We start from the raw sequence: 12747 nt of genomic DNA, 5'->3' as shown, positions 1-12747 counted from the left end.
AATTATTGATGACTTCGTAAGCAACCAGGAAGGGGATACATATACTTACCAAAAAGAAAGATCGTACAGAGCTAAGACATCACAAAAGGAGAGTCTCTCTTAACTACAAATCATAATTACGTATATTAAAATAGGCTTTCTACGTTAAGAATGTCCATAACTTTCTTAAGTTGTGGAAATTCTTCTTAAAGCTACCCTCTAATAGATTTCAACGACCAAAATCTTCTATATCTTTAGTACTCGTTTAAAAGTCACTTTGTAAAAAATCATTCAAATTCAAAATAGTTGATCATCAAAAATGACAAATAAACGCAGTTCATTAGATAAAACTAATATATAAATTTTGATAATAAAAAACCAAGAAATTACGGATTTAGTCCATTTTTTTATATAAATAAGGGTTTTTATCACAAATAGTTTCTGAAATTAACACATCCAATTAAGGTGGTCCCTGAAATTAAAAATCAATCAATATAGTCCCTGATTATTACTGGTGAAAATCAATGTGGTCCTTCCGTTAAATTTCCTTCAAAACTTCTGTTAATGGCTGACATGACACATGTGGGACCCAATATAATTAAATATTCCCAGCTACTCCAGCTGGTTCTCACCGAACCACATCCACCATTGCGAGGTCCGATTCCTCCCTCCACCTGCAGCGCAACTGTTGCCATGTGAGCACCTAAGAGGCTGTGACCTATGGACACCCAACCCAAGCACCAAGCCACCATCTTCCCCACCATGTTTTGCAGAAACACACAATCTTTGAGAGACTAAAAGGAGGGAAAGAGAGAGGTCGAAATCATGGGTTGGTTTCTTGCATGTTTTGGTTCTTCCAAAGACAAAAAAACGTAGGAGTAATCAGAGGGAGTAATCAAGAAAGCAGGGTGGTGTGTGGAAGGGATTACCGGATTGGGTCAGAGGGGGAAGGAGATCGTTCGATCTCCTCTGTTCTTTTTTTCATTTTCAAATTTATTTAAAAGATGGTGGTTGTTTAGATTTGCAGGAATTTGGATGGTGGTGGTTTGGATTTGCAGGGAGGGAGGAAGGGTGCAGTGGAGTAGGGTGCTCACTCAATCTTGGGTGACCCTAACAACACCACGACTGGGCTCGACGTCGTGGACATGGCAACAGCTGCGCTGCAGACAGAGGGAGGAATCGGACCTCGCAATGGTGGACATGGTTCGGCGAGAACCAGCTAGAGTTGCTGGGAATATTTAATTATATTGGGTCCCACATGTGCCATGTCAGCCATTAACATAAATTTTTCACGCATGATATAATTAAGCCCCTTATAATGTTCTTAACGACCATAATCCAAAAACATCCGCATCGTTCTTTACAGCAACAATCCAAAACAAGGGATTTCCTTTTGTAAATACCTTTTTTGGTCGGTGAGAATTAACTTTGCATGAAAATGGACACTATCACGTTGTATTATAAACTAGTGTAAATTGTAGCTATAGTCCCTTAACTTTAATTCAATTGGAGCAATGGTCTCTTAACTAAAAATTCATTACCATTGGTCCCTTAACTCACCAAAACGTGTAGCTATAGTCTCTCAACTAAAAATCTATTACCATTGGTTCCTCAACTTTAATTCAACTAGAGAAATGGTTCCTTAACTTTAACCCAATTGTAACAATGGTCCTTCTAACATAACTCGTTTTGACAAAAATTTTGACGTAGTTGATGAAAAGGATAAGCCATGATGTTGAGATTATGAATTCCATATTGAAGAAAGAAGGGATCTTGCATGTGTTTATAAGTAATTAGGGCTACTTCCCATTTTGCTAATTGATTTTATGGTGGAACCTCAACTTTCTTCATGGTATCAGAGTTGATTGTCTCATGTGCGAAGCCTAACAGCTATATGTGCTCCAAGTCACCTATTTGTCTTGTTCACGAGTTAGATTGAAAAATTCGCCACATGTGAGGAGGCGTATTGAGATTATGAATCTTACATCGAAGAAAAAAAAGATCTTACATGTGCTTATAAGTAATTGGACTGCTCATCAACTTTCTTCATATGAACATCAACAATCTAGCAAATAATTATATGATTATGTCAGCTATGTTGTGAATAATATGTGGATGGCCCACATGAATAGTTTGTTACTATTTATGCATAGTTTTTCACTATTCATTTGTTGAAAATTTGTAAAGTGAATAGTGCTTTCTTTTGTTTATATAAAGGAAGAAGAGGAGATGAAGTGATGAGGTTCACGGGAGAGAAAGGAAGGAAAAGAAAGAAAGAAAGAAAGGAGAGGAAGGAAGAGGAAGAGAGAAAAGAGAGGAAGAGGAGATGAGATAATAGAGAGAGTTATCTTTGTATTCTTATTATTTCAGATTATAATGAAAGCAGCATTGTTGCCCTGAGGACGTACTCCAGTCACACTGATTGTAGAGGAACCTCGTAAATTTTGTGTTTTGTTTCATTTATTCCACTGCACCCACCGTCGATTTTACAACAAGCTAACGATTCTTAGTAAAGCATTTGTAATCGTCTTGAAAGTATCATGTCTCCCACAAGGAGAAACGGAAGTCTTGGATATATACTCAATGGCGGGGTTAGGATTTTTAAATAATGGGATCATAACATCAACCAAAAAAGCTTGATTGGGCCATTTCGTCAAGCACCTTAGTAGGCACTGCCAATTCTTGCTAACATATGCTGAAAGCTTATGCCAACATATGTCGACAACCACTATTATTTGTAGAAGCTTGTCGAGGGTGGATACACGATACTGTGGAGTAATGTTGAAGACTGTCAAGGCTTGTCAACTAAGGTATTTCATCGAGCACATGACGCACACAATAGAGTCACACACAAGAAGAGGAAAAAAAAAGACAAATATGATAGAAGAAAATAGAATAAGTAGGAGGATGACGTGGTACGTCTTAACTGTTTATAGGAGTCAAATACAAAACACAACAAATATACATGGGTTTTTTTAGGTTGTTGAGGTCAAGGGCAAACAATGACCCCATGTTGTTTCCAACCGTTGTATATACTAAAGGTTTTCAGCTGGATGGTCATTACCATTTAGTTTTCCGTTGAATCCTCTCACCTCGTCCATAATTTATTTTGATTATTCCTTTGGAGGAGACACTATACGACAGTGAATTGCGCCCAAAGCTATTTATTTCTTAATTTTGGGGCAAATTACATTCATGACTTAGTTAGCTCGACACATAAACACCAAACCACACATATCTTACAGTCATAAAACCACTTCTCTCATGACCAATGGCCTTTTTATTTTAGGATACATAGAAGCTGTGGGAAAGATTTCCAACATAAACTAAAACATACATCACAGTGCTCGCTATCACTAACCACAAGCTTATTATATTTTAAAAAAGGACCAGATTTTGCACGAATTCACTTCATGTTTCTCTTAGTCATTGTAAACAGAAACATTTGGCCTTGGCTCAAAATCTTCATTAAATGATGACTGCTTCTCTTCTTTTGCAACAAATGGCTTCTTGTCAGGGTAAGCCTGCGACTTAGCTAGGGAGAGAGTCAGTGTCTTTGGTAGAGTTCTCTGCTTTGCTTTCACCATCATGGTACGATGAAACATAGGGCCTTGGCTCAAATTCCTCAGTCCCAACGAATGGTTTTATCATGTTTTCATGGCAGTCGTAGGCTTTCTTTTTTGGTGTAGAATCAGGAACATCACCAAGGAGGCCTCCAATTGCTTGGGGCATAGATTGCTCATTCATAACAGTTTTCCAATATTCTCCTACACCTCCTCTTGATTCAATAGTTTTAGCAAACTGATCCAAAAAGAGAGAGAGAGAGAGAGGAAACAAAAGTTATATTAATTTCCCACGCTTTTGAATGATTATATCCTGTTCAAATAATAATAAGGCTTGTTCTATCTGTCACATGACACCACATACAACACAATTAGAGTATGAAGGATGATGTTATTAACGCTCTAAAATGTTGATTCAAATATCTAGATATATAGAAATTTAATGGAGAAATATTTGGTTCTTTTGTTAAGAAATTATAACATATATAAAATGCTTATGTTCTCAAATTGTGACCGTTGATTATTTTGATTCTTATTATAATCTATATTTGGATTCATGGTTAAACAATATAAGTTAGTAAGAAAACATTACACTATTTTGTAGTAAAAGAACATTTTCGACGTAAATATTGTTGGTTCTAAGTCAACAATCTGTGATTTAAATATATATGCTAATAAACAATAAATGCAACAACAACAACAACAACAAAGCCTTTTCCCACTAAGTGGGGTCGGCTATATGAATCCTAGAACGCCATTGCGCTCGGTTTTGTGTCATGTCCTCCGTTAGATCCAAGTACTCAAGTCTTTTCTTAGGGTCTCTTCCAAAGTTTTCCTAGGTCTTCCTCTACCCCTTCGGCCCTAAACCTCTGTCCCGTAGTCACATTTTCGAACCGGAGCGTCAGTAGGCCTTCTTTGCACATGTCCAAACCACCGGAACCGATTTTTTCTCATATTTCCTTCAATTTTGGCTACTCCTACTTTACCTCGGATATCCTCATTCCCAATCTTATCCTTTCTTGTGTGCCCATACATCCCATGAAGCATCCTCATCTCCGCTACACCCATTTTGTGTACGTGTTGATGCTTCACCGCCCAACATTCTGTGCCATACAACATCGCTGGCCTTATTGCCGTCCTATAAAATTTTCCCTTGTGCTTCAGTGGCCTACGACGGTCACACAACACGCCGGATGCACTCTTACACTTCATCCATCCAGCTTGTATTCTATGGTTGAGATCTCCATCTAATTCTCCGTTCTCTTGCAAGATAGATCCTAGGTAGCGAAAACGGTCACTTTGTGTGATCTTCGCTAGATTGCTCCGGTCATTAGTGTGGATAAGTATATAAATGGATAGAGATAGGAAAGCAAACACAAGATGTACGTGGTTCACCCAGATTGGCCACGTCTACGGAATAGAGGAGTTCTCATTAATTGTGAAGGGTTTACACAAGTACATAGGTTCAAGCTCTCCTTTAGTGAGTACAAGTGAATGATTTAGTACAAATGACATTAGGAAATATTGTGGGAGAATGATCTCGTAACCACGAAACTTCTAAGTACCGGAGTGTGGTATCGTCTTGACTTTCCTTATCTGTCTCATAGGTAGATGTGGCAGCTTCTCTGAAAGTACTCTTCCTCCATCCAGGGGTGGTATCTGTAACTGGTGGAGATGCACAAGGTAATGTATCAATGTCACTTGAAGCTTACTTGTAGTTTCAGGCTTGGTCAAGCGCGATACAAACCATGTAGTAGGAGTCCCCCAAGTCGCCGAGCTAGGGGATCTGCTGAAAGAGGTGACAGACAAGGTAAGCAATCAGAGCTCCGGCTGATTGTTCACATTCTCCCTATCTTGCAGGCAGCATGAAGGATAAAGAGAAGAAAAATGAGAAGAGATGATATGGGATACTTTTGCTTTTGAAGAAGTAACTTTCCACATGCTAATTCTTGAACTGGGCTGGAGGGTTTTCTGGTTTCCTCCAGAGTATAAGGCCGACTGAAGAATTTGAGGGTCAAAACAAGTCCATCAAATCTAGAGTACGTTCGACCCTGCTGATATGGGATACTTTTGCTTTTGACAGAGTAGTGGATGTATCGGCACGTGTGCTGTTACGCTTGTCTCCACATGCTTCCTTGTATCCTTCTCACTTGCCCTGTCTGTTCCTCAGACAGATGCGGTATCTTCCCTAGAAGCATAAGATGTTGAAGATGAGTACTCGAGAGCAATGCCAGGTAAGTAATCAGGTAAGGGGTTCCAGGCAGTCAGTTCCTGGCTGGAAGCTTGATTCCAAGTGCTGACTGATTGCTCTCTTTCTCCTTGTCTTGCAGGTAAGAACAAGGCCAAAGGAAAAGACAGGGAAAAAGCATGATATGGGATACTCTTGCTTTTAACCCCGATGATATGAGATATTCTTTCTCTAGTATAGCTTGTTTACAGAGGTATTATCGGGGGGAAAGAAAGCTGAATATTTAAAAAGGCTTCGTTGGGAGTGCCCTCTCAGATAAGAGGAAGGGTTGAGCATTTTTGCAGGTCTGCCTGTCCGTTGGGGATGGAGGTCGACATATATAGGAGTCTCCCTAACATCAAGTAATAATGCTATTCCTTTACCCTGCTTGGTCATAGCACGGTAGTGGGAGCTGCCAGCTTCACAAGTTTTAACTCTGTCAGAGCACTTTGAAAAAGTGGTCTGTGGTATCTGGAAAGTTGATGTTACGTGTGAAGATTACAGACAAGCTTTATCCAAGGGGATCCAGCTCTTGAAGTTGGGAAAGTGGTGCCTCTTCGGTTTTCGAACAAGCAATCCTGTCGGGGATCCGGCTTTCGAGATTCGGAGAACGATGCCTCTTCGATTTTTGAGAAAGCAATCCTGCTGGAGGTCTGGCTCTCGAGATTCGGAGAGCGGTGTCTTCGATTTTTGAGAAAGTAATCATGTTGGGAGTCTGGCTCTCGAGATTCGGAGGGCGGTGCCTCTTCGATTTTGGAGCAAGCAATCTTGTTGGGAGTGTTTTCTCGAATGTGAGTAAAGGTTGGGCATGTTTGCTAGTCTACCTTGCCACGAAGCACAGAGGTTGACACACCGGGACTTTCCAATTATCCAGCAGTGGTACTGTTCCTTTACCCTCTCTTCGATTTTTGAGAAAGTAATCATGTTAGGAGTCTGGCTCTCGTGATTCGGAGGGCGGTGCCTCTTCGATTTTGGAGCAAGCAATCTTGTTAGGAGTGTTTTCTCGAATGTGAGTAAAGGTTGGGCATGTTTGCTAGTCTACCTTGCCACGAAGCACAGAGGTTGACACAGGGAGTTTCCAATTATCCAGCAGTGGTACTGTTCCTTTACCCTCTCTTCGATTTTTGAGAAAGTAATCATGTTGGGAGTCTGGCTCTCGAGATTCGGAGGGCGATGCCTCTTCGATTTTGGAGCAAGCAATCTTGTTGGGAGTGTTTTCTCGAATGTGAGTAAAGGTTGGGCATGTTTGCTAGTCTACCTTGCCACGAAGCACAGAGGTTGACACACCGGGACTTTCCAATTATCCAGCAGTGGTACTGTTCCTTTACCCTTGTGGGTAATAATATGGTAGCTAGACCTTCAAAATTTATGTGTCTAAACTTTGTTAGTGTTGTTTCTTTGCTATTCTTTTACCCTTCTTGGTCAGAGCGATGTAGTGGGAGCTGCAAGCTTCACGTGTCTCAACTTTGTCAGAGAACTTTGGCAAAGTTATATGTGGTACCCATGAGCTACTGTTGCGTGTGGGAAGTGGGTGATTGAACAGTACGATTCATGTGCTTTCTACTTCGCCAGAAATCTTCGACAGAATGCCCATAATTTCCGCAAAGCTGAGTGTGCGTGTGATAGGTGCTGACAAGGCTGGAAAGGTAGGTGCCTCTTCGATTTCTGAGATCGGCCCTCGTGGTCTCTGAGCAGCCCAGCTTTTGAAAAAGCAAGCCTCTTCAATTTCTGAGTCGGCCTTCGTCGTCTTTGAGCAGCCCAGCTTTTGAGAAAGCAAACGCCTCTTCGATTTCTGAGATCGACCCTCATGGTCTCTGAGCAGCCCAGCTTTTGAGAAAGCAAACGCCTCTTCGATTTCTGAGCAGGCGCCTCTTCGATTTCTGAGCAGGCGCCTCTTCGATTTCTGAAGCTTCGTCGAGTGCAGATTTTTATAGGGGCTGACATTAAGTTCCAAAGCACACTTGAATATCCACCAGTAGAAGCTCCATTCTTGCACTTCTAAGTCTTGATTTGTCCGACCTCTTCTCTCTTCAACACCTTTGAAAATGTCTGGCCCCTCCGACCGTCGTTTTGACTTGAACCTTGTTGAAGAGGCAGCCCCGCCTTCTCCAGACAACATATGGCGCCCATCTTTCGTCTCCCCTACTGGTCCTCTTACCGTTGGGGATTTCGTGATGAAGAATGATATGACCGCTGCGATAGTGGCCAGGAACCTTCTCACTCCCAAAGATAACAGACTACTTTCCAAACGGTCTGATGAGTTGGCTGTTAAGGATTCTCTGGCTCTTAGTGTTCAGTGTGTAGGTTCTGTGTCTAATATGGCCCAACGTCTATTTGCTCGAACCCGGCAAGTTGAATCATTGGCGGCTGAAGTGATGAGTCTCAAACAGGAGATTAGAGGGCTCAAGCATGAGAATAAACAGTTGTACCGGCTCGCACATGACTATGCTACAAACATGAAGAGGAAGCTTGACCAGATGAAGGAATCTGATGGTCAGGTTTTACTTGATCATCAGAGATTTGTGGGTTTGTTCCAAAGGCATTTATTGCCTTCGTCTTCTGGGGCTGTACCGCGTAATGAAGCTCCAAATGATCAACCTCTGATGCCTCATCCTTCTAGGGTTCTGTCCAGTACTGAGGCTCCGAATGATCCCCCTCCGGTGCCTTCTCTTTCTGGGGCTCTACCGACTGCTGAGACTTCTCTTAAGCAACCTTTGTGAAGGCTCCCTCTTGTTTGTTTATTTTGACTCAAGTATATGTACATATTTGTAACTTATCGGGGATATCAATAAATAAGCTTTCCTTTATTTCAACGTATTGTGTTAAATACACCAAAGCCTTCTTCGCTAAGTTCTTTGAATTTTCTTTTGTTGAAGCTTGTATGTTGAAGCTTTATGAGTGGAGCATGTAGGTTGAGGTAGTGTTCCCTTAATTTCCCGAGTGAGGAAAACTTCTCGGTTGGAGACTTGGAAAATCCAAGTCACTGAGTGGGATCGGCTATATGAATCTTAGAACGCCATTGTGTTCTGTCCTGTGTCATGTCCTCCGTTAGATCCAAGTACTCTAAGTCTTTTCTTAGGGTCTCTTCCAAAGTTTTCCTAGGTCTTCCTCTACCCCTTCGGCCCTGAACCTCTGTCCCATAGTCGCATCTTTTAATCGGAGCGTCAGTAGGCCTTCTTTGCACATGTCCAAACCACCGTAACCGATTTTCTCTCATCTTTCCTTCAATTTCGGCTACTCCTACTTTACCCCGGATATCCTCATTCCTAATCTTATCCTTTCTCGTGTGCCCACACATCCAACGAAGCATCCTCATCTCTGCTACACCCATTTTGTGTACGTGTTGATGCTTCACCACCCAACATTCTGTGCCATACAGCATCGCCGACCTTATTGCCGTCCTATAAAATTTTCCCTTGAGCTTCAATGGCATACGGCGGTCACACAACACGCCGGATGCACTCTTCTACTTCATCCATCCAGCTTGTATTCTATGGTTGAGATCTCCATCTAATTCTCCATTCTTTTGCAAGATAGATCCTAGGTAACGAAAACGGTCGCTTTTTGGTATTTCTTGATCTCCGATCCTCACCCCTAACTCGTTTTGGCCTCCATTTGCACTGAACTTGCACTCCATATATTCTGTCTTTGATCGGCTTAGGCGAAGACCTTTAGATTCCAACACTTCTCTCCAAAGGTTAAGCTTTGCATTTACCCCTTCCTGAGTTTCATCTATCAACACTATATCGTCTACGAAAAGCATACACCAAGGAATATCATCTTGAATATGTCCTGTTAACTCATCCATTACCAACGCAAAAAGGTAAGGACTTAAGGATGAGCCTTGATGTAATCCTACAGTTATGGGAAAACTTTCGGTTTGTCCTTCATGAGTTCTTACGGCAGTCTTTGCTCCTTCATACATATCCTGTATAGCTTGGACAATAAATGCAAATATAAAAAAAATTAACAGAGTATCAATAAACAAAAATATAAAACAAACAACTTGAAGATCGAGGCTTGCGTACCGCAATGTCTTTGAAACAGAAATTTCGTCCCTACTCAGTGCTTGTAGTTCTACGGACGTCTGCTTCACCAGGATTCAACGATCTAAGTTAGAATTCCAGCACTGGAAAACTTAACTTCTGGCGAATTTCCTTGTGGTACTCTCAGTAAGAATGCTATGGATTATAGAAGGAAATTTTTGTTTTTTTGTACTTTAAATGTCATGCAGACGGATATATATATATATAGAGGGATTAAACTTGTTCGCAACAGGTATGAAGAAGAGATGCATCTGTTGGAAAGCATCTTCTCAGAAGGGGTGCTTTGCTCTGAATTCTTTATGAACTCTCAGACTTCATTTGAAATGATGAGTCTTTTCATAAAAATTAAGTTAATTAAATTCGAAATTAATTAAAAATAATTAATTAAAGAATTTAATTTTCAGAGCCCAAGGCCCATCTTTTAATAATTAAATATATATTAATTATATATATTAAATATAATTAATGATATATTAATTACCAATTAATTAGTGTACCCCAAAGCCCAACCCAAAGGGTAAGCCCAATTTTATTCTCCAATGCCTATTACTCAAATTACTTTCTATAAATGACAAAGCCTTATAAAGTGATTAAAGCTTTTGGGAATAGCCAATGTGAGACAAAGAAATTTCTACTCAAACGACTCAAATTTCCAACAAATATGATAGAAGAGTTCAATTTGTCATTCCCACCTGTCAAGTTATTGGCTTAAAAAAATTGGTACATAACATATTTTAAGCAACAACATTAAGGATAATACAAATGCTTACCAAAAGAAGAGAGAAGAGAGCTAAGTGGCACAAAGGGACTTCACGTTTGAATGGTATTCAAAAGCAATGCTTGTAGTCGTACGTTTAATGTTATGAAAACTCCGACTCCTCAGATAATTTGGGAGGTGAGTAACCTCTCCACGCAGAAATGGTAATTTTCAGTTGGGGTTGGTGATGACAACGATTCTGAATAAAATATTCTGATCATTTCCTTCTAATCCATCAAATCAATGAATATGTTAATGAAATTTGATCAAACAATTGAAGTTATTATAACTTTTAAAATGGTCTCCTATTTATAGCTATTGAATTAAATTTCAATGATATGAATCCACTAATTTGATGAATTAAGAGGAATGGATCCTCTCCAAAATATCATGACAATTCCCACCAGATAAATGATTTTCATACTCACAAGAAATGAACGGTGGAGTACGTGACTAGGAGCCCTACGATTTTTGAAGGCTTCCAATACATATGTTTCTCAATCAAGTAGAGTCTGACAGAATCATTTATTTTGGAATCCGGATGCCGAATATTTTTTTTGTGAAGATTTTAAGAATCCGTTAATTCTATTATTTAATGGTATATTGTGCGATAGAAATTATTTTTAATATTTTTATTTAAAATTAAACATAAACATTATTTGATAAATACTGATTGTACGATGTATGATGAACGAACACGATTCACGAATTCTCAGAATCCTTATAAAAAGGATGCGGAGAGGATCCTGTTGATTTATTTTGTGAGCAAATGAACTACGGCGGATCATTTTCCTAGGATCCTAGGGATCCTATGATTGTGATCATTCATCATAAATCATGTGGGTTAGTTTTTGTTAGGTACTATTTATATTTAATTTTAAATTTTAAATAATTTCTAATCGCACAATATACGATGAACGATCATAATCCTAGAATTTATAAGAAAAGAATCCGACGAGGCTCCTTTTTCTATTATGTGCATGCATTTGATAGGTTTTCTCATGTGATGTGACTCCGACATGATATCTAATCATGATTCGAGTTTATTTTTTTATTTGTTTGTTATACAATGATATACTCTCACATCCTCGGGCAAGGAGTCTTGGCAACCCACGAAAGAGGAGGGAACTCGCTATTAATAATATGAACTGAATGTACCGAAAGATTTCAAACTTATAAGCAAGGTATAAAATATCGATGATATCAGAAATATCGGTAGTCCAAAAACACGGAAATTTCGATGGAAATATCGAGATATTATCGATATCGATAAAAATTGAATAAAAACCACGGAAATTGTAAGAAAACCTTGGAAATTTTATTGAAACTTTGCAGGATGTTTATTTAGTCAATTATCTATTAGTTTATCACAAAAAATTGGAAGGAAATGCATTGCATGATAGATATAACTGATTTAAGTTGATTATATAGCGAGCTGGCAAACATTGTGAGTGTAGAAAATATGTAGTAATTAATGAAAGAAGTTTAAGCACACCATAATCATTTATATATAATAAATTAGTACAATATTTTACACTTTATACATTGCATGGTAAGATACATGAGTGACTTAGCAAGGTCTAAAATATCGATGATATCGGAAATATCGGTAGTCCAAAAAAATATCGGTTGTCCAAAAACACGGAAATTTCGATGGAAATATCGGGATATTATGGATATTTTAGACCATGCTTATAAGTGGAGTATAATATTATTAAATCATAATACTAGACGGTGAATCATTGCTATACCAATATACACAAGTGATGCTATTTCTTAGTCACACACAAGCGCTCTAATATGGTCTAAATTTTTTATTTTTTCTTTTGTATTGACGTGACATTATTTTACTGTACAAACATTACAAAAGAAAACGTTCATTTCTTTTAATCATCCATATGAATTTAACAATTGACAATTTATCCTATGTTACTTGTTATGATAACTATTCATTTGTTCAACAATCAACATTTATAGATGACTAAACGGTCTCCAAATTAAATTAAATAATTTCGATTGTGACTTTTGTACAATAAAATTATGGATGTAAATCGGCTCAAAATAATTCAAGCTCACATCGGGTTTGGTCCGTGTTTGGCTCGTCGAAACTTGGTTTGTGAAAGAATCAAGCCAAACCTAGTTTGGCTTGATTAAGAAACAAAGCAAGCTTGAACA

The 12747-nt window shown here is 39.0% G+C and overlaps 1 pseudogene; it reads right to left on the bottom strand.

The window, feature by feature from the left end:
• Positions 1 to 3385: 3385 nt before the first annotated feature.
• LOC126584223 (uncharacterized) lies at positions 3386 to 10793 on the bottom strand (annotated as a pseudogene).
• Between the last annotated feature and the right edge of the window lie 1954 nt (positions 10794 to 12747).

The sequence above is a fragment of the Malus sylvestris genome, chromosome 10 (genome assembly GCF_916048215.2).
Source record: "Malus sylvestris chromosome 10, drMalSylv7.2, whole genome shotgun sequence".
Taxonomy (NCBI): Eukaryota; Viridiplantae; Streptophyta; class Magnoliopsida; order Rosales; family Rosaceae; genus Malus; species Malus sylvestris.
Note: the sequence above shows the minus strand (reverse complement) of the source record. Positions and strands in the feature narration are given on the sequence as shown.